At 37.1% G+C, this 21,412-nt stretch overlaps 1 protein-coding gene across 5 annotated transcripts in view; it reads left to right on the top strand.

Annotated features, from left to right (window-relative positions):
* Nucleotides 1-21,412, top strand: part of ADGRB3 (adhesion G protein-coupled receptor B3) — a 721,030-nt gene that overhangs the window by 505,049 nt on the left and 194,569 nt on the right. The window lies entirely within an intron of this gene.

Here is a 21,412-nt window from a genome sequence, read left to right as displayed (position 1 = left end):
TTAATCATTTCAAAAAGAGAGAAGGGAGCAAAGATGTCCTAACCATTACCCAGCACATCAGCCCAAGATTGCTTTAGGTCATTCATTCCACAGACAGGGGCTCAATTATAAATAAGTGTTTTCCTTTACACAACTTTAGCCATAGCAATAGTAATAGAAAAGTCAGTTCATGTATCTATACATATATCAGAGACCTGGTTCTTTATTTTAATCAAACAATTTTTTTCTATCTCTACTGCAATCAGGTGCCTCCCCACCCAACCCATATTACCATGAGATAAATAATAAATGCTCAGCAAGGTACAAGTGGACTGGATTTTGAAGAAGCTAAATATTACTCGGAAAATTAGCAAGTAAAACCATGCAAACTATATGAGAAAACTTAAAAGGCAGAGACAAGTTGCATTTTTAGTTTGGCCTTACAAATGCTAATCAGTTCAGTTAGGGAATCATAACAAACTGCTCTGGAGTGACCCAAAGTCCATTTCAAATAGGACGGGCAGGCAGATATCTGTCACCAAAATCACCTGAGGATAGAGGAAGGAGCTCGTTGAATTGTATTATGTAACCTTTTCGTTAAATTAGTAAGAATATTGCTGTATTTGAGTAAGAAAAGAAGTACATAAGCTGAAAAGTATTACATTATTCGAACTGTTTCTAGTGTCAACCATGACTTTCTCCTAAATTCTAGGTCAGTATTTCTAACTCCCTGTTGAGACAACTTCCAGGTATGAGCCTGTTCCTTCTTCATTATTCCCTGCCTCTTAAAGGCAAAATTTTCCATGTTGTTATGACATCTTTGAAGATAGAGATAATGTCTAATTCAGCTTTGTATCCTCAGTATTTTTCTCTAAAGTATAAAGGAGGCAGGGAGATATATCTAGCAATTAAAATGATTCCCTGAAGAAATAAATTTATTAGTTTATAATTGTTTTGTGAACTTTAAGTTAGCATAAGATTTGTCTCACAAAGCAGGATCTTGTCCTTAAAAGATAAAAAGACCAGCATTAGCACCATCTTGGAAGCCTATATAGATATGTTTATTATCAGGACAGATAATCACTCAGAATAAGTCATGAGGCCAGGATAAATTAAAATATTTATTCTATTTGATAGGCATTAATCGAGTACTTCTTGTGGGCAAGTTACTATTAGAAGATAGATGAATAAAACATAGTTCTTGAACTCTGGAAATTTCTTTTTAAAGGGAGGTCTAGCACTAATCACAATTATAATTAGATAATTTTCCATTGTCTGTTTACTCTATTCCTTTCAAAGCTCTGTAAGGGCTAGGATTTTCTATTTCTGGTAGCTAGCACAGTTCCTGGCACATATTGGACATGGCACAAATCCTTATAGAAAGAACTAGTCATTTTAATACTGAGTAGAGGGTGGTCATCCTTTCCTCTCTACACCCCTGTCCCTCCTCCTTCAAGGGAGACCATCAACAGACTCTTCAGTTATCACTCCAGATCTCTCCCAGGCAGCCATCTTCCTCACTGGCACTAGAGGGACCTTTCCAAAACCAAGCCTGATTGTGCTTAAAATCCTTATTGTCCTCTCCAACCAGTAACTGGTTCTTCACTTTGGGGATAGAGAGCCTTTTAAAACTGATAAAAGCCGTGGAACATTTTCCCACTTAAAATGCGTTTAGAAAATCAAGGGACACCTGGGTGGCTCAGCTGGTTAAGTATCCACCTTCCGCTGAGGTCATGGTCTCACGACTGGTGGGTTTGAGCCCTGCATCAGACTCCACACTGATAGCTCAGAACCTGGAGCCTGCTTTGGATCCTATGTATCCCTCTCTCTCTGGCCCTCCCCCACTCATGTTCTGCCTCTCTCTGTCTCTGTCTCTCTCTCTCCTTCTCCCTCTCTCCCCACCCCTCAAAAGTAAACATTAAAAAAAAATTTTAATGCATTTACAAAATCTTGCACTTAATTTCTAGATGTTTATAGTCTTCCTGAAGCCCATTTCCTAAGCCCAACAGAGCTCTAAGAACTATAATTTAAGAATCCCAGGATACAATACAAACTGTTTATTAGGACACAAGATCTCTGTCATCTCTGTGTCCTCTTCTGGCACTGCACTCTCCCCAACATCCATACCCCCAAGCTATCCCTACACACCAGCTGTACCAGTTTGGTCTACTTCCCCAAATACACCATGTTCTTCTGGACTCCATGTATCTTCCTGGAGTTGGTGTTCTCATCTCATAACCCCATCCCTTGTCTGCTTAGTGAATCTTATCCTTCAAACACCAACTCATATTCTACTTCTTCCAGAAACCTCTTCCAACATTAATAAAAGGCATCTTTTATTTCTTTGGGCTGCCTCTAGTCTTTTTTGTATACTTACAGGGTTGCTAATCTAACTAACTCTAGAAATAGTACTACTACTAATAATGGCTAGTAGTCTGAGCTTACAATTACATGAGGCACTGTTCTCACCACTTATATGTATAACATAATTTAAATCTCACAAAAATCCTATGAAGTAAGTGTTATTTTTATCTATATTTTATAGTCAAAAAAGCCAAGGTACAAAGAGGCTAAGTTTAATTCATTGAGTCAAGAAACTCATCTTAAACATGCTTATTAAAATGTGTTGTAGTAAAATGCAGTATTAAAAATATCAGCAAATTGCTGAAACAATACTTATAATAGCTGCCATTTGCTGATAGAGGAGTACTCTCACTGTGTACTTGGAATTTTGCCTTACATTATCACTAATACTCACCATACTTTGGCAAAACAGGTATTAGTTTGCACTTTTAACAACAGAGGAAGTACACCCTCTATTTAATCCCTTGACAGGTTGCTTTGTATGTAATCTGAAAACACAGGAGGGAAGCCATGGGAAGACTTCTTGGAGGGGCCAGTCTATGGGTGAAGATAATGAAAACTGAGTTTGGGCAGGTTCTGTAGCCTGGAGAAAGTGTGCAATGCATTGTAGGCATGTCAAATAGAGGACATCACTTAGTCTTTCAGAAACCCCCACAATGAGGACCGTGGTATAGTCACATAGTCTCACCCTATAGATCACATGGTCTCACTCTGAGTTTTGTAGATTTGCAAACTTGAAAAATTAGTCCTTATGGGGGTCATTAATTTTTAGAAGATTGATTCGATTTAAACATAATCACTAGAAACCAATGTATAAAAAATAAAATGCTTTAGTAATTCACAATCCATTCACTGATGAGTACATCCATTGCTTGTTGTCCTATCTGTGTGAGAAGTTACATCATAATTAAAAATATTGCCAGGAACACAGAGATCAGAACTGTGGGAGTTGGTGAGACTTAATTTTCCAAAAAATACTGAGTATTTCTATATGCCACTCATGCGCTGAGGGACATAACAGTGATCAAAAAAGACCAAGGTTCCATGCTCACAGATATTAACTACTAGTGTTACATCATTAGGTTCTGTAATCCTATCCTTCCATCTACATTATAGGGGCAACCCCATTACGTGCTAATAGTGATTACAAGGAACTCTCTTTTGAGCAGGACAGACAACTCCCAATGTTTGCTCCCTGACTGTTCCTTCCCTATTGATCCTCTGTCATTGATAATAAATCTATTTTAGATTTAAGAAATTTTTTCTTGAGTGATGTTCATTCTAATGATTAGATTATTTTCAAGTCTTGGTCTGATGACCTTCCATCCCTGGGAGAAGATTGCATATTTTCTCTGTTCTGGTGCATGTTGACTTGGTTGAACTCTGAGAACAGGAGGCCTTCCTTCTCTCTTCCCAAGTTTTTGACACTTCATTGCTGGGTTTCTGCATCACCTATAGATATCAGGTTGTGTAGAAGTATGCTTCTGTACTTGCAAATTGGCAAATACATACTTGTCTATAGAGAAAATTGGTTGAAAATGTAGTTTGGAGCCAAATCAGGAGGATTTTGAGGAGAAAGAACTTTATTCTTTATTTGGTAGAAATTCATCTCAGGTTTTAAAACAAGAAGTTATATAATCAGGGGCGCCTGGGTGGCTCAGTCGGTTAAGCGGTCAACTTCGGCTCAGGTCATGATCTCGCAGTCCGTGAGTTTGAGCACCACATCAGGCTCTGTGCTGACAGCTCGGGGCCTGGAGCCTGTTTCAGATACTGTGTCTTCTTCTCACTGACCCTCCCCCATTCATGCTCTGTCTCTCTCTGTCTCAAAAATAAATAAACGTTAAAAAAAAATTAAAAAAAAAAGAAGTGATATAATCAGATATGTCTTTTTAGAAGGTACAAACTTCTGGACAAAAAATTCAGACCAGCAAAAAGCTTTCTTTTGTAAAGCTGACCATAATTTCAATTTTATGCCTCCATTCTTCTAGTTTATATAATTTAATCCCATTTGGTATAGGATCTTCCACTGCTTCTCCCTATATATCCTTGCCAAACATCTAAATTCAGTTGATTTGGCTTTTCCTGGGATTTTTTTTCTCACACCAATTCTAAATAACATTTCCCTGGCTAGAAGGATAATACATTTTCCCAGATATGTTTGCGAATATAAGAACAGAAGGAACATGTGCCATATTCCCTGAAGAGGGTCCAAAACAAAAACCAACCCCAGAATTTTCTGCTTTTCAGTAGGGTACAGAAACTGCACCATGGAAATGGCTGGTCAGCCTGTATGAGAGCTGGACAAAGGGCCTAAGTCACCCTCATTGAGTTCTTAGTTGCTGGTATAAGGGGCAGGGGTTTCTAGCATTAAGGGGGCTAATGTTCTTATGCAACCTCAGTAAGTTTCTCACAGCAATAGAATTTTTCCTGTGTGCCCAACAGAAATGGAGAAGCAGCTGAGAGAGAGTTAGATAAATCTAAAGAGTGGCCTTGCAGTCTGGAGTGAGAGACAATGCATGATCTGCTCATACTGAGAGATTAAGTCACTGGATCCTGGATGAAGAATTAAGATTCATATTAGAAATTAAATTTTAGAAAATTAAAGAAATTTACACATCTTTTATACCTAACTACTTGGTCTGAAATTCTGTCCAGCTACATAGTTTCGAATCTAAAAATTGAGTCTGTGACTATCAAGGAAATTTGCTTAATTAATAGAAGATTATAGAAGGCTACCAAGTAGGTGAGAAAGGGAAAATGCTGAGTTCAATTTCATCAGTTAAAAAGCAGCTTCAGGCTAATACAACTGTGGTTACCTGAATAATTAAACATGGAATTAAAGGCAGAGTTCTGGGGTGCTTGGGTAGCTCAGTCTGTTGAGCGTCAACTTTGGCTCAGGTCATGATCTCACTGCTCATGAGTTCAAGCCCTGCATCGGGCTGTGTGCTGACAGCTCACAGCCTGGAGCCTGCTTCAGATTCTGTGTCTCCCTCTCTCTGCCCCTCCCCTGCTTATGTTCTTATGCTCGCTCTCACTCTATCTCTTTCTCTCAAATATAAAATAAAACATAAAATTAAAAAAAAAAAAACAGAGTTCTGGCATGAGAAAACAAAATCTATGGAGAAGCAACAAAGTTAATTGACTAGTTAATGTAGGAGTATACTAATTACCCAAATACTATCGGAGTACCCAAGTTATGATGTTGTTGGAGAACCAAAAGTTAAAATAAGGAGAATATTCTTCAACTGAGTAATATTCTATAAAACTAATCCCTTAACCAATTAAAACACTCTATACACAATTCACAGTAGCATTTTCCCCCACCAGTCCAAAGCCTTTTATTAGTCCCTAACTGATTGTGACTCATAAAATATCCAACTTAGAATTCAATTGCAAACTGAAATTTCAAATTTTACAAGGTCCAATCTCATGAAGTATCTGTAAGTAATGGAGCATTACACACATTATACCAGAATTATTGACAGAATGCCATTTGTCCTATCGTAATTTTTTGTTGGAAAATCCGCATTTAATTCAGTCCACAATTGTTATGAGTTGATGCACAGTTGAATTATAAACTAAATTTATTAAAAACAAAATAAACATATTATAAACTTTTTTTTTACTTTAAAGAAAACATCTCAGTTGAATATGTTATTATTTTGTAATAATGGAAATTATTGGAAATAATGGAAATTTGGAAATGCGATATGTTTTAAAGGGATTCACTTTTACTTTCAACTGACTTTTTCTAATAATGTAATGAGTATCTGCTGTACTAAATAGAGCAGATGGAAGTGCGTACAGGCAAAAAGATAGTTCCTCTGTCGCCATCCTGTCTAGAGGACAAATATACTTTAAAAGGGAATAAGTAGTGATGGTAGAGAATACAAGATTGGATTGATGGATGGATTGAAAAACAAATGTCCACTTACAATAAATTCTCATTTACAGTTTTACAAATGACTTTTGAAAATGCAACTTATTTGAAAATATGTGGCCCACACATGGCAAGTATGAGCATGCATTCTATGCTCAAAATAAAGTTAGAGTTTGCTTACCTAGCCTTTTTTTCTTTGCCTGCTTCTCTTATTTAAATTTATGTTGCACAATGCTGTAAGCTATCTCAGAAAAGTAAGTATTAAGTGTGGTCTAAATTAAATACAATAGGTATTGAAGATCTCTTGAGAGGTCTTCAAGTTGAATGTGCTGAAGATGATAGTTTTGACTGTAAATATAAACAAGATCTTCTAGGGAAAAACTAAACAAGGGTAGTATTCTGTAACTATTAGTTTCCAATTTAAGAGCTTGGGAAGATTCAATCTAGTCTAATGCAGTGGCTTATGAACTTTTTCCTGGGAACTGTGTCCTGGTTAGATGTTAGTTTAAACCTGACCTTGAATCAGATTATCATGCTTAGCTTCTGCTAGGTCTTAGCACACTTAGGGTCCTTGGCTAGCTAAGTGCAGAAAAATTTAGAATTGGGTAAAAGGCTCTCTGGTGTGCTTTTGAAACCTAATAATTCTACCAGGAGGTCAACTGAAGAAGATCATTCAGGCTTCAGGAAGCACTGCAATTTCTAAGTACCATTAATGAGGGGGGAAGTTGACCTTAAGGAGAAACTATGGATGGATTTTCTTTACCTCTGTTCTCAAGGGACCCCAGAATGCTGAAATGTCATGAACATTTTACTACTGTTTTAGACCAGATTGCTTTGAGAGACTCAAAAGTATAAAAACTTCCAAGTTTTTGTGGTGAGGTCAAGTCTAAGATGTTTTCCTTTGAACCATTTTCAGTTCAAGTGTATGTGGGTGGGGAGGGGAAAACAACAACAACATTTTTTTAAAAAGTTCCTGGATCTAGATTCTTTGAGTGATGTGGGTTCTCAACTGCATACTTTTAGCTTTCATAGGAAGTGTTCTTTTTCTTTATGCTACACACTTGGTATTTCATCACTTTCAAAAGACCTCTGGGCTCTTGCTTTTTCTGCAGCACTCTCTCTAATTCCTCAACCTTTCTTCCAGAATAGGCCTGTCTGTCCCTTTTGTTTCTCACAGCAGCACCATTTATTCTCTCATCCACAGATATTTTGTTAAACTCCTATCACAGCCAAGGGATTAAGGGAAGATACAAAGATTCAGAAGCGAAACCTCTGCCCGGAAAAGAAAACATGAAGTCTATAGAGGTGCTAAAACATATAAACAGTTCACTGTAATATAAAGCAAAGGGTGTTCTCTGCCATAAATCAGGAAGAGTTGTATGGTAGTCAGAGAAGGGGAAGATGTGACTTCCAATTAGGAATCATGGTAAGGATAAGTGGCTCCTGGTAGATTTTCCAGTTTTCTTGCAGGTCTCCTGTATCCAACCTGTATGTGGAACATGGACTGTTACATCTTGCTTCTGTCAAGAACTATGAAGAATCTGAGATTTTCCCCCTACTTGCAGTCTATTAAGTTAGCCTGCTCGTTTCATGGTTGCTGGTAGACAGCATGAGACTCCTGGAACAGAGCCAGAGGACAGTTTATTATTCAATGCAAAAACAGGAGCCAGATCATGACCATTTTTCTGTGCCAGCTCCTCAAGCTCCATTTCACACAGGTTAACACAAAGAGAGCAGGACAATACCAGTACTAACGGTGGGTTGCGAATGAACCCTGAGCTTAGGAAACTTTAATCTTTTATAATGAATGAGGGGAACTCCTCTCCCTTGCTCCAAAGGAGTATATTATCTGTATCTTGGCACAGATTCCAGAAAAAAATGTCAATCAGTGACTTGGCTCCCAAGACGTGGAAAAATGTGACAGACCTGTGAATAATTATCCCCAACAACTTCCAGATTCTTCTTTCTGCTTAGAATGCCATCTTTTTAAGCTTTGTTTTATTAACAATCTATCTACAAAGGCCATTTAAAACAATTTGCCTTGGAATGTAGCCAGAAAGTCTCCCTTTTTTGAATGTCCATAGCACTGTTTGTGTATCTCTTCTATTTATCTTATTCCATTTTTAAACATTTTTTTAATGTTTATTTATTTTTGACAGAGAGAGAGACAGAGCATGAGCGGGGGAGGGGCAGAGAGAGAGGGAGACACAGAATCCGAAGCAGGCTCCAGGCTCTGAGCCGTCAGCACAGAGCCCAATGCGTGGCTCGAACCCACGGACTGCGAGATCATGACCTGAGCTGAAGTCAGACGCTCAACTGACTGAGCCACCCAGGCGCCCCTCCATTTTTAACTATAATACTTTAGTCACTATGTTTTCTATAATCAAAAACATTCATAATTTCTTGGTTTTTAGGGATAATCTTACTTGGCATTGTGTTTCCATTACTATCTGTAGAATATATACAATAAATAATTAAACTCTACATCATCTAGTGATTCAATTAGAGGACTTCCATGGAAGTTGTTCATCACAGAAACTGGCTCATGAGATTTCCTAACCTCAGTAATTTTGGCTTAGGAATATGAAAAGAATCAAGTATTTGGCAGCAAGCAAGGACTGAAAATGGAAAGCTCTACACAGACACACATGAAGCAGGAGGGATCTTAAAGTGTGTAGAACAGAGTTATAAGTAATTCAGAATCATGAGTAACCATAAGCCCTGACATAGAGAAAAGTTGCAGAGTAATGTTTAAAGAAGAAGCTAATAGTGGGAAGATAAGCATAGGATTGCATACAGAAGCAGAAATCTACCTAAGGAATCCTAAGCTAAGATCCTACTGCTGAGGAACCTCGCTGCCTTGGAATCAGAACCATTGACCTTTGAGTTATCATTTCAGTAATGCTCTTAGTTCCTCACTATTTGGTTCCTCCCACTTGACCTGGGACTCTTGGCCATGAGTCATTATCCCCTTATTCTTTCAAAACCACCATTATGCCCCCAATTATTTCAGACAAGCAGAGTGAGTCACTGTCCCTTTCAATCGAAAATACCTAGCAGGGGTGCCTGGGTTGTTCAGTGGGTTTAGCATCCTACTCTTGATTTTGGCTCAGGTCATGATCTCACAGTTCAGGAGATTGAGCCCTCCATTGGGCTCTGTGCTGACAGTGTGGAGCCTGCTTGGGATTCTTTTTCTCCCTTTCTCTCTGCCCTCCCAAACCCACTTGCTTTCTCTCTGCCCCTCCCCAACTTGCACGTGTATGTGTGTGTTTGTGTGCGTGCACACACACTCTCTAAATAAACTTTAAATTTAAAAAAAAAAAAATAGAAAGAGTAGCAAAGAAATGAATTGTATAGAACAAACCAGTAGTGTTCTTTTGGTGAATGTTTAACAACAGACTCTTAGGAAGAAAGAGGCCTAATCGGCAGCATTTGCCAATTTTGATGGCATAAATTACTCCTACCATGACTTATTTCAAACTATCAACATGTTTCAGGAAATGCAGAATTGGGAAATACGTGACCGATTCTGAGACTGTATAAACTGACTCCAGCCCAACACTGGATTAAAAATTAAACTTAAGCATGCAGATCTTGTTCTTTTTTTAATCTTTCCTTATAAAAGTCAGTAACAATTTCTGAGCTATTACTTTAAAATTCTGATATTACTGGGGGTGCCCATCCAGCTCAGTCAGCAAATCCTGCAACTCTTGATCTCGGGGTCATGAGTTTGAGCCCCATGTTGGTCTTAGAGTTTATTTTTTAAAAATCTTATATTTCTGTTACATGATTGTTACCCCCCCTCCCATCCCATTATGTTATATGCCTGTTAAGTTATAGGACATTTTAACTTCCTTGTATCTTTTGAAGGATATATATTATTTTTTGTTTATATTTTCCTCTCACCATATGCACTATATTTTTGCCACAGTTTTGGTTTTGAAATCACTTAGTGCATTTTGAATTGTTACATTATAAAAACTGCTTGACTTACTTTCAAATTGAAAGACTTCAAATGAAATGGGAAAACCTCTAAGTACTTCAGAGACTTAAAACTGTCCTGCACTATATGTGGTGATTTGAAATTATTGTGGTACTTTCCTTTTGGTTATAAGTACTTCTCTTTGTAAGTAGTAGGAACTCTGAACTTACAAAGTAGAAAATAATTTAAAATTATTGGAGTGCTTCAGGTTTTTAGGAGACCTTCATTCTTTCAAATTGGAATTCCAATTTGTGAAGTGCTTCAGTAATTTTAAATTGCTGAATACTGTAGAACCAAGATTCCGGTACAGAGCTCCTTACCAAAGTACTTATAATACATTAAAAATCATTCAGCAAATTCTAAGAGGACACAGCCAGATTACTAATCTATTTTTTCCCTCCATCTACAATTAAGACTTTAAATGATATATGTGAAAAATAAAAGTAGATCCATATTTTAATCATAACTATCAACTCCTAGCTTTACGTTTTGATTCTTCTATGATGAAGATTTTGTATGAGACTTTCTGAAACACTATGGACTTGAAAAGATGTGAATGAAGATAACTTTCATAGGTCTGAATAAGCTTGCTTTTATGGAAAACACTCTAATATTATTTCTTGTGCCTTATGGATCTGAACAACACAAATTGTGACCTTAATATTCTGTGTATTATGGTAACAGTCACTATGAAATTAATTAGCACAGCAGTCTTATTCCAGTTGAAATGAAAATAAATTTACAAAAACTAGTGTACTAACCCCAGAGAATGTTAATATGTAGGCAAAATAGTAAACCTCTTTTTTTAATCTTCATAAATCAAATAACAAATGAGGCTGGTGGCCATGACATTTTATGTTCATCCATAAAAAAATGGATTCAACAATTTCAAAGTACTTCCACCTCCTTATAGCCTTAGCAAATCATGACTGAAGGCAGTGACTCTTGTAGGTCTATCCATTACAAAGAAACGGGTCCCTGTCCGTTGGCTTCTAACGCCATTTCCATCACTTGGCACATAGGTTTCTCAAGTACTATAAGAAAAAAATGAATGCAACAGTTTGCCTTTTCTCCTGTGACTTGGAAAAAAATGTAGATGTAAATTTTCTTCCCTCCAGACTAAATAAAAAACAGCTATCACCACCAATAGCTACTATGACCATCAGCAAAGATTGTAACAAAAAAAAAAAAAAAGGCAGAATCATCACTGATCCATGTATGTACATTAGTTGTACATAGAGTTTTGTAACTTTCTGTCACATGTAGAATTTGCTATCCTAAGATATGTATGAACTCCAAAAGTAGCATTATTTCTATTTTTGAAGTTATAAACTGGTTTGGCATTATCACCTTACCAGAAGAATATGACCTTTTAAAATATTTTATCTTATATTGATTTCTTTAAAAAAAAAAAGTGCACACAGATCTATGAAAAGGATAAAAGATACTTTCATATGAACCCTCCTAATAGAAGGGAAAATGTTCTGAAAAAGTTCCTCATTATCCTAAATTCACCGTTTTCATGGAACATGTTTGTTGGGGTGGAAATTATATGTCCTAAGACTTACTTGACAGTTACTTGAGAAGTCATCTTTTAAAATGTCTGATTTAAAATGTTCTCTGTATGACGGTGTTTGTTTTAATTAAAGCACAAGAAGCCACCCAGGCACATACAGGGAATTAGACTTATTGAAGAGTTAATATCCTTAAGTTATTTTATTTTTTAATAGTACTTAAATTATTTTATGACCTAAAATGGGATGAGCCAGTTACCGGAAATACTTTAACATATGGAAAGTTACACATACAGAAGAACACAGGCAGTAAGTGTGCCTTTACTTGTAATGCCATTTAGGAAGCTAGGTTTAATGAAATTCAAAAACCTACAATTGTACTAATATATATATATATATATATATATATATATATATATATATATATATGTATATTATATACATAAGTATACATATGTATACAATATATATATTATATACATATATATGTATATTATACTCTAACTCTAATATTGATAAAGTGCAGGTGGCCTATCCAGAACAGGGAAATAGAGCATGAAAACTCGTCTTAATAGACTTACAGACTTTTATTCGCTGATATAGTAAAAGGTTTGACTGTAGCTCCTTTAGCCACAGGACTGCTAGCAGAGTGTATAAGCCCTTCCACATCTTTCATGAACTAAAACTACTCTCTAACCAAAGCACCAGATTAGACCAGATCCAGGAACATTTTCAGCACAGAACAGAACATGGCATATTGGTGCAAGTACCAGGGTATTCTTTCTTAGAATTTCTGCTTTCGTTTTATCTGTCACTATTCACACTGTATGCTCTCTGAATAGCAAAATGCTTTCTGAACTTTTAAAGGACCTCACTCATTTTTATCACTTCTTTTACAGGGAGCATATGTTGATCTCATTTCAGGAGGCTCTATTTAGGTTTCTATTCATGTAATTGAAGGAAATAAAATATGTGTATGTGCCTTATCTCTCAAAGGCAGAGCCTACTTATCATTGCCTTTTAAGTTGCAAAGAATTCAAGATGACTTCTGTGTGCTCTGAGAAGCAATTAGCATATTGTGGATTCCCAAATGTTAAATGACAGCCTTATACAAGAATCTGGCATCTGATGCATTGTGAATTTATATTTCCAATAAAATATCCGTGTGTTAAGAAGTCTCTTTTTAAGTAGCAAACACATCAAGTCAGAGTAGGCCAAAAGGACCAAAGTGATGAAACTGAGCAAAAGAAGGGAAATCAGAATTCTAAGTTTTAAAATACTCATGGTAACTGTGAGTGTGTGTGAGTGTGTGTGAGTGTGTGAGAGTGTGTGTGTGTGTGTACGTTTTTTAAAAAACCATGCTGTGCTATGACAAATTGCTTTGGCTTCTAATTCCATGTATACTGATAGCAAGATTTTTTAAAGAAGGTATGAAGCTGAATTGATTTGTCAATGTCCAGGTTCAGCTATGAGATAACAATAATTATGATGGTAAAAGTGATATGTGAAATGTGATTTTTTTCCCTGAAATTATAAGGGAGGAATCAAAAACAACACTTATTTCTTCACAGTATTTGTACTGCTTTGTGTTTTGCAATGTATGTGCCTATATGAGGAGCAGGGGATGGGATAGGGAGTAAGATTAAGAGAAAATGAAATAATTTTTGCTTTTAAAAATTTTCTAGGTCATTTAAATAACAATTTTAAAACTGAAAAAAAGGTAGCATATTTACTCATGTTAGATCTGAAGCCCTATAGGTCAGAAGATTTTTACCTGATATGAGACTTAGGGCAATAAACAGCTGCTATCATTTCTCTGAGAAGGCCTGGTGATCCACTAAAATTATAAGAGAACATCTGTATCATGATGGTTTCTGACAGAACTAATGGACAATAACCTGTATTAGATCAGGTCTTTATTGAATGATATTTTTATCTTTAAAGGGAAATTATGTAATTCGGGTAACATTCAAACTCAGGCAGTAATGTACCATCAATAATAATTTCGTGTAGCACTATTCATGTTATGACTTACATCCCCTTTGAAGTTGCTACCTGATCAGTTTTGTTTCCTGGAGCTTAGCCAATTTAAAAGCAGAATGGAAATTAGTTACTTTAGTTTCAACAAAAATCAAAGAAGGACGTTGTCTAGGTAGATGTTCTACATACAGGGACTTTCAAAAGCCCGCCTTTCTATGAAGCTTCCACAGCTTCTGACAAAGCTGGCTCTTGAAAAGAGATTGCAGGCACAGTGGATATGAAAGGGAGTAGCCGCTAGAGATACTGAATGAGCCAGCATTGGCTGGTCACCAAGTTCTTCTTGCCCAGAGAGTCCTGAAATCAGCAAAAGTAAAAGAACCCAGAGGCTGTCAACGTCCCTTTAATTTGGGGTCATTTGGAAAGTGAATTCTTTTATGGCTTGTCCAAGTGATGACTAAATTGCTGGTAAACTAAAGATACTGGTTCTTTGCAGAAATCATGTTGAAATGTGATTTCTTTTGTAAGAGGACTCTTTCTCAAGTATCTACTCAGATAGCCAATAATAGGATCAATATCACCTTGATCTAGATGTGGTTAGAGAACGGCATGAGATTATCATTTTAATAAAACTACAAGGTTGTTTTCTAGGGTTTTTTGTTTGTTGGTTTTTAATTTTTACCCTCATAGAAAAAGGAATATTCTCCATGAAATACCTTTTATTCTGAGAATTATTAGCCAAGAAATATTTGAAGGGCAGTTTTGCTGTGTCTCCCTCCTGGAGTCTCTTTTTTACTGGGTATATGATTCATGACTTTTCACAACAGATACATTTTTTGGACATTGTGTGTCCATGGTTTTAATATTTAAAAACATAAAACTCATTTTAAATATCTGGGTGTCTGAGTTTAATCATTTTCTAATTTGTTTTTGTTTAATTACAACAGACACATGTGTTTTGGATGTGCATGTCTGGATAAATCATCTGTCTCCATTTATCTTTATTGGACTGCACAAATAATTGAAATTGAGTTATAAATACCTCTTCATATGTAGTAAAATTAAGTGTATATAGTAAGATAAAATAAAGATACTACCTCAAATGCTCTCTGGTATATAAAGATACTACCAAATGCTCTGGTATTACACTTAAAATGTTGATTTTTAAACTTAATAGAACAAGAAGTATTTTCATGTTCTTCCTGCACATAGTCACTTTGTGAAATGATATCCATTAAAAGTAGCATCATTTCTTCTGGAACACTAGGGGCACCTGGGTGGCTCAGTTGGTTAAGCGTCCAACTTTGGCTCAGGTCATGATGTCAGGGTTTGTGAGTTTGAGCCCTGAGTCAGGCTCCGTGCTGACAGCTTAGATTCTAGGTCTCCCTCTCTCTGCCCCTCTCCTGCTTATTCATGCTGTCTCTCTCTCTCTCTCTCTCTCTCTCTCTCTCTCTCTCTCTCTCCCCCTTCCAAAAATTTTAAAAATATATATTTTAAAAAAAAAACATTGGAAAGTAGAAGAAATACTACAGTTAACAGTTTGGGAATAACACATGAATGTCAGAAACTGCCAAATTTATCAGTAACCTATCTTCTCTAGTGGAGTCAGAATTGAGATGGGTATGGTTCATCAGTATTTTCCCCCTTACTTCTGGGTCAGTTCCTTTGGGAACTATTCACCTAAGAAATGATTATCAGTTTAAGAATATTTTGATGTTTGCATTTACACCAGCACTTTCTGTGCTTAGAGTTCCTACTATTGTTTGTCCACAGTGGTGCTGTTTCATTTTAAAGACTTTGCATCAGCAGTGAAAGATTTCAGAATTTACTATTGACTCAGCACAAGAAAAGGCATAAACATCTTTTATTGCTTTATTAGGAATATTATTAATGTGACTGCAACCAGAGTTAACACATATTAATATCCACATTCATTTTTGTGGAAAAGAATTCTGTCTGGTAAAAATACCATTTAGTTCAATGACTCTCCTCAGGGAATCTCTCAGAATTATAAATAGACACATCTATTATAATTTAAGCCAATTTCTGCTAAAGTGAGTCAGCAGTTGACTTTAGATTGTTCATCAATAAAAGTCTAGTCTCTTTACTTTGTAAGTTACATACAGCCTATTGCATCTTATTTACTAATAGCATCTAATCTTACTTTAGGAAAGAGAGGTCCCTTGCAGAATATAACCACAATAATATCTTAAATTTGTATGATGCTATAGCGTTGATAAAATGCTTTTATATACTGAATTCCATCTGATTCTGTCAACAAATATTGCTTCCTCCTTGGAAGTGAAATAGCCTCCAAATAGGAAGAATCTTAGTTGAGATTATACAGTTAGTGGTGGTGAATCAGACTGGAAGCCCTGGCTCCTTACTCAGAGGTCAATGTCTTTTCCACACCACCTTGCTGCAACAACATGCACTCATAGGAACTCATAAGAAACTCGTAGGAAAGCAGAACGTGCACTCATAGGAACTGTGAGTGGCTATGTCTTTACATCTAGAGGAGGGAATTTAAAAACTAGGTTGAGGGAGTAGTGAGGGAAGGACAACTTGGCAGGCAAGATCCTGAGGTGATCTAACAGTCCTTAGCTTCAGTCTTGTGGATTTTGGCTTATCAGTTCTCTGTCATTGACAGTATAAAATGGTTCTAAAACTTGGAGTCTTTCAGTGGTTTATTTCTCAATTGCTTTGTGTGTGTGGTACTGCTCTCTTCTTATGATATCTTGGTTCTATTTTGAAAAACTTACCTTTATTTTACTTCAGTCTTCTATTAAACAAATTTTGGAGGGCTGACTATGTTCCACATTAAAGTAGGTAGGAGGGATCCAACAATGAACAAGACAAACCCATTCCCAGCCCACTAGAGCTTTTATCTACATATATTTATCAGCGTTTTTCACTGCCGCCTACATTTTGCTACAAACTCAGTTAATTTGGGGAGGAAACATATACTTGGTTATTATTTTCCTAAAACTTATATGGGAAAATTGATATTGATGGGCATTCTTTTTCTTATGCTTCAATATGATGAGTTCGAACCATCAAGTTACCTTAAACTAGATTGCTTTTTGCTTTTAAATCAAAGCTTAAATTTACTTCCTGAGATTCTTGTGTAAAGTACTCTGCCAGTTTTTCCCCAAGCTGCCTGCCCCTATCTTCCACATTCATCCCACCCAATCCACGGCCAATTTCACCCTCCAGATCCTGTCATGTCTTCCTCTGACTCAGCACTCTGTCTTCGGGTGGCTCCCCTCTTCTCAGAGATTAGGCTGGCAGGCTGTGAGGTAACCTCATAGCTATGTTGCAGGTACGTGCTGCCATAAAACACCTGAAACAAAAACTATGTTTTGTGATTTTTGGGGGCCTTGTCTGCATTTGTTGCCTTGATGAGAAAGAATTTTAGGAAAAGAAATACGTCCATTAGTGGGTACAGGTGTGCTTCATTCAGTGTCTACTTTTTCTCAGGCCTCTCTTCTCAGCTCAGTCTTCTACACAATCAAGAAAGGGGGGGAGAGAGAGAGAGAGAGAGAGAGAGGGTGAGAGAGAGACAGACAGACAGAGAGACAGAGAGACAGAGAGGCTGAGGATGAAGAGAAATCAATTTAGTTCACCTTTCCTGACTGTGACACCATATTAGAAGAGCACACTGCAGAGGCAGCATCACGCAGCAGTAAGAACACAGCGTGTGTAGTTAAAACACCTGAGCTCTGCCAATGAGTAGGTGTGTGACCTTTGCAAAGCCACTTCAGCCTCTGAATCTTTCTTTTCTCACCTCCAAAGGAAAATAATAACCTACTTTGAATATGTCATAGGATTGTTCTATGAATTAGCAGACAAAAAGTGCTATGTGAACTCTGAAGTAGGGCATAAATTAAGATGACATTATTTTAGGACTTGAACCATGGGAAGCCCATGTCAAGTCTTAGAGGGGGAAAAAATAGAGCCAGCAAAAGAAATAAAGTTCTAGTTTATCCCATTCCCTGATCCATTGTACTCCTTTTCCTTTCTCCAGGTACCATTTTATCCCTTGTCTGTCTTCCCCATCCACTATATTCATTTTACTTTTCCTAATATTTCCTTCTCCCTTTCTCATCCTCATCACTTCTCTCTGTAAACCTGTAAGCTAGTGAGTTCCATTTTGGAACTTCTCTTTCTTATTTTTCCATTTACCTCAGGAGTTGCCATAAACTTCTAAAACAAAATAAATTTGGATTCATTTTAATTTTTTTAAATGTAAGTTGTATGACAGATGGTGAAGGAAGTGGAAAGGAAGCTTACTCAAAATCAAAGAGCAGTGGGATATAGCATCTCCAAATAGATGGAAACTGAGAGTGTATGCAGTTTTACTTAACCGTGCCTTATGCAGCAGTTAGTACAGTGTTCTGTCCCCCACAGGGAACTCTTCTATGTTGGGTAATGATGATCCTGGCTGGGCTATACCATTGCTGAGAAGGCTTTTTTCTTTGGGGCTGGATGCTAAAACTTGATCCTCTTCAGGTTTTCCAGAAGATCGGCAGAATTTTTTGATGCCTCTCTGGTTCCTTCTTGATAAGGGCATAGTTTGGCAGCTCAAGGGAAATTGGTGAATTAGTGCTGAGTTCCAGTCTCTGTTGCCAAAAACAGTTTTTGATTGTATGAGAATAAACCTGGATGTGAGATGTATTGGCTTTTAGACCCAGTTCTGCTGTTTATGAGTCAGGTGATCGTGATTGAATCACTTAACCTCTTAACCTTGTTAGAGAGATTTTGGTGCTCAAAAATAGAGGTTTATACGACTAAAGCCTATAGTGCCTGATGTTTGAGTGGAGCTTCTGGGTCTACACTGCCTGGGTTTGAGACTACCTCTATGCTTATGGACTGGCCTTGGGCATTTAGTATCTCTCAGCTCATTTCGTAACAAAGTATAGTAATAGTACAAGGTTATGAGATTTTAATGTGCTAATACATGTAAAGTGCTGAGAGCAGTGTCTGGCAGTTGGCATGTACTCAGTAAATTTTAGCTGCTAATGTTTTCCATTTACTATGTGGACAAATGGCTGGATTTCATAGTCAGAAATAGGGGTGTGTTTACAGTTGGCAAACAAATTGGGCCCACTGTGTTTGAGCAGTAGTTGAACTAGAGAGACAGATACCCCAAGTGTCTTAGAAGGTAAGGGACAGGCCTTCCCATGTGTACCTACTTTTCACTGGATCCTTGTTGGAAAGATTGGACTTGAATCCTTTCAGCACTCAGAGTTTCATGAATGGAAATATTTCAGAGCTGCACAAATGGCAGAAACTGTTCTTCGAAGTATGAGAGACTGGCTGGATCTTTCTTCATAGAGCATGAAACAATTGAAAGGTCTGATTTTACCCATTATTGTCTTACTGTTTTTCCCACACCTTCTTCTTGCCTCCTGTTAGGAAGGTCAGGTTTTTATTTTAGTTTTAAATTTGAAGAAACCAGTACACAAAGAGGTTTTATACATACAGGGCCAGAAAAGACTAGGCTGACCAGAGTACTAGTTGTCTTCAGTCCCTTTCTCTCTCCCCTGGCCTACACTGTCTTTCTAAACATCAATTGAAATAAACTCATTTTTAAATTTATGCTTCACCAAAGCATAAATATGTCACAAGGTCTTATTTATCTTTTGAAATTTGGAGTTTAATAAACAACTATTGATTTCAGAGGAAAATGAATATTCTATTAGTAAAAGTTGTATACTGCCCAGGGAATCTCAAATTACTTCTAAACAGAAGTCTCCACTCATTGTATGATGTGTATAATATATTACACAAGTGCATAACCTCATAAACTTTTGCATAGCAAAAATCATTTCCCTTGCCAATTTTACGTGAATTAAAGCTCAAACTAGAGTTCCATGTAATAATAGATCCATCACGTTGGTCTTCATAAAATGACAGGTCAACCTTATTGCATTAGCTTGTTAGGGCTGTAGCAACAAAATACCACAGGTGGGTTGGCTTAAACAACAGACAGTTATTTTCTCACAGTTCTGGAGGCTGGAAGTCCAAGATCAGGTGTAAACAGATTTGGTTTCTCCGGAGGCCTCTCTCCCTTGGCTAGTAAACAGCCGCCTTCTCCCTGTGTCCTCACCTGGCCTTTTCTGTGTGCAAGCCCACATCCAGTATCTCTTCCTCTTCTTATAATGATGCCAGTCCTATTGGATTATGACCACACCCTAAGGGCCTGATTTTAACTTAATCAACTCTTTATTTATTTATTTAAAAAAAATTTTTTAACATTTGTTTATTTTTGAGAGAGAGAGAGAGAGAGACAGAGTACAAAGAGGAGAGGGAGACACAGAATCCGAAGCAGGCTCCAGGCTCTGAGATGTCAGCATAGAGCCGGCCGTGAGGCTTGAACTCACAAATTGCGAGATCATGACCTGAGCCAGTCAGTCACTTAACCGACTGAGCCACCTGGGTGCCCCTTAATCACCTCTTTTAAAGGCTTTCTCTTCAAGTAGGGTCATATTCTGAGACACTAGGGTTTGCAACCTCAACATATGAATTTGGAAGGTCAAGAATAAGTCCATAACATTTACATAATGGAAGAGCAGAGCAAAAAAGGTCTTTGCTGTTAATTTGCTTTGTTTTTTATTTAAAAAGAGACTTTAAAAAAATTTTAATTAAAATAAAAATGTAAAAAATAAAGACTTAATTGGATTTATTGTGGTGATCATTTCACAATATATACATACAAATATCGAATTATTACATTGTGCATCCGAAACTAAGATGTTATATGTCAGTTATACCTCAATAAAAAATTAGTTAAAGTAAGTTGTGTTTAGTGGCTCCTGGGAGGCTCAGTGAGTTAAGCATCAGACTCTTGACGCTTAACTCAAGGTCGCTCAGCTCAGGTCATGATCTTGTAGGTCCTGAGTTTGAGCCCCGCATTGGGCTCCGTGCTCATGGTGTGGAACCTGCTTGGGATTCTGTCTCTCCTCCTCTCTATCCCTCCCCTGCTTGTGCTCTTTTCCTCTTTCTCAAAATAAATAAATAAACATATTTTTTTTTAAAGTGTGGTTACAGAAGGTCGACATACTATTTTATATGTCTAGATATATCCCTAGAAGAAAAAGCAAGTAATGTGCATAAGAATAAGAGCTTCTCTACTGAATAGTAAAACATAAAGGGATCGATTATTTAATTCTTAAACAATCATTATGCACCAAGCTCTGTTCTAAGTACTTCACAAATGTGAGCACATGTAATCTCCAGTACATCCATATGCTGTTACATTCAACTTACCCCTCTAATCCAGTCTCTGATCTTATCACTGTCTGGCTCAAAACTGTTCAATAACAACTTTCTATACACAATAAAATCCAATGCTTTTATCTTGGCACAGAAGAAACACCCTTCAGTGTCTGCATACCAGGCATGGGGAATTCTTTGCCACAAGCTAAATTCTCTCCTACATTTTTGCCCTTACACAGGCTATCCATTCTGCCTTTTGCTATTTAAAAAAGAGGGAGAGTAGGAGAGACAATTCCTTGGTTTATCTATCGCAAAATGTTGTCTGCCATCCAACAAAAGGCAGTGAGGCATAGTGGAAGAGGCACAGCCTTTTGGATCAGACAGATCTGAAGTTGGATGCATTATTGCCAGTTAGTTACTTTTACCTCTCAGAGCTCCAGTATCTCCTTACAACATGGAAGCAATACCACCACCCTGTCAGGTGACCGTGAGAAT

This window comes from Panthera pardus, unplaced genomic scaffold, assembly GCF_024362965.1.
Source record: "Panthera pardus isolate Hobbes unplaced genomic scaffold, ASM2436296v1 HiC_scaffold_17, whole genome shotgun sequence".
Taxonomy (NCBI): Eukaryota; Metazoa; Chordata; class Mammalia; order Carnivora; family Felidae; genus Panthera; species Panthera pardus.
Note: the sequence above shows the minus strand (reverse complement) of the source record. Positions and strands in the feature narration are given on the sequence as shown.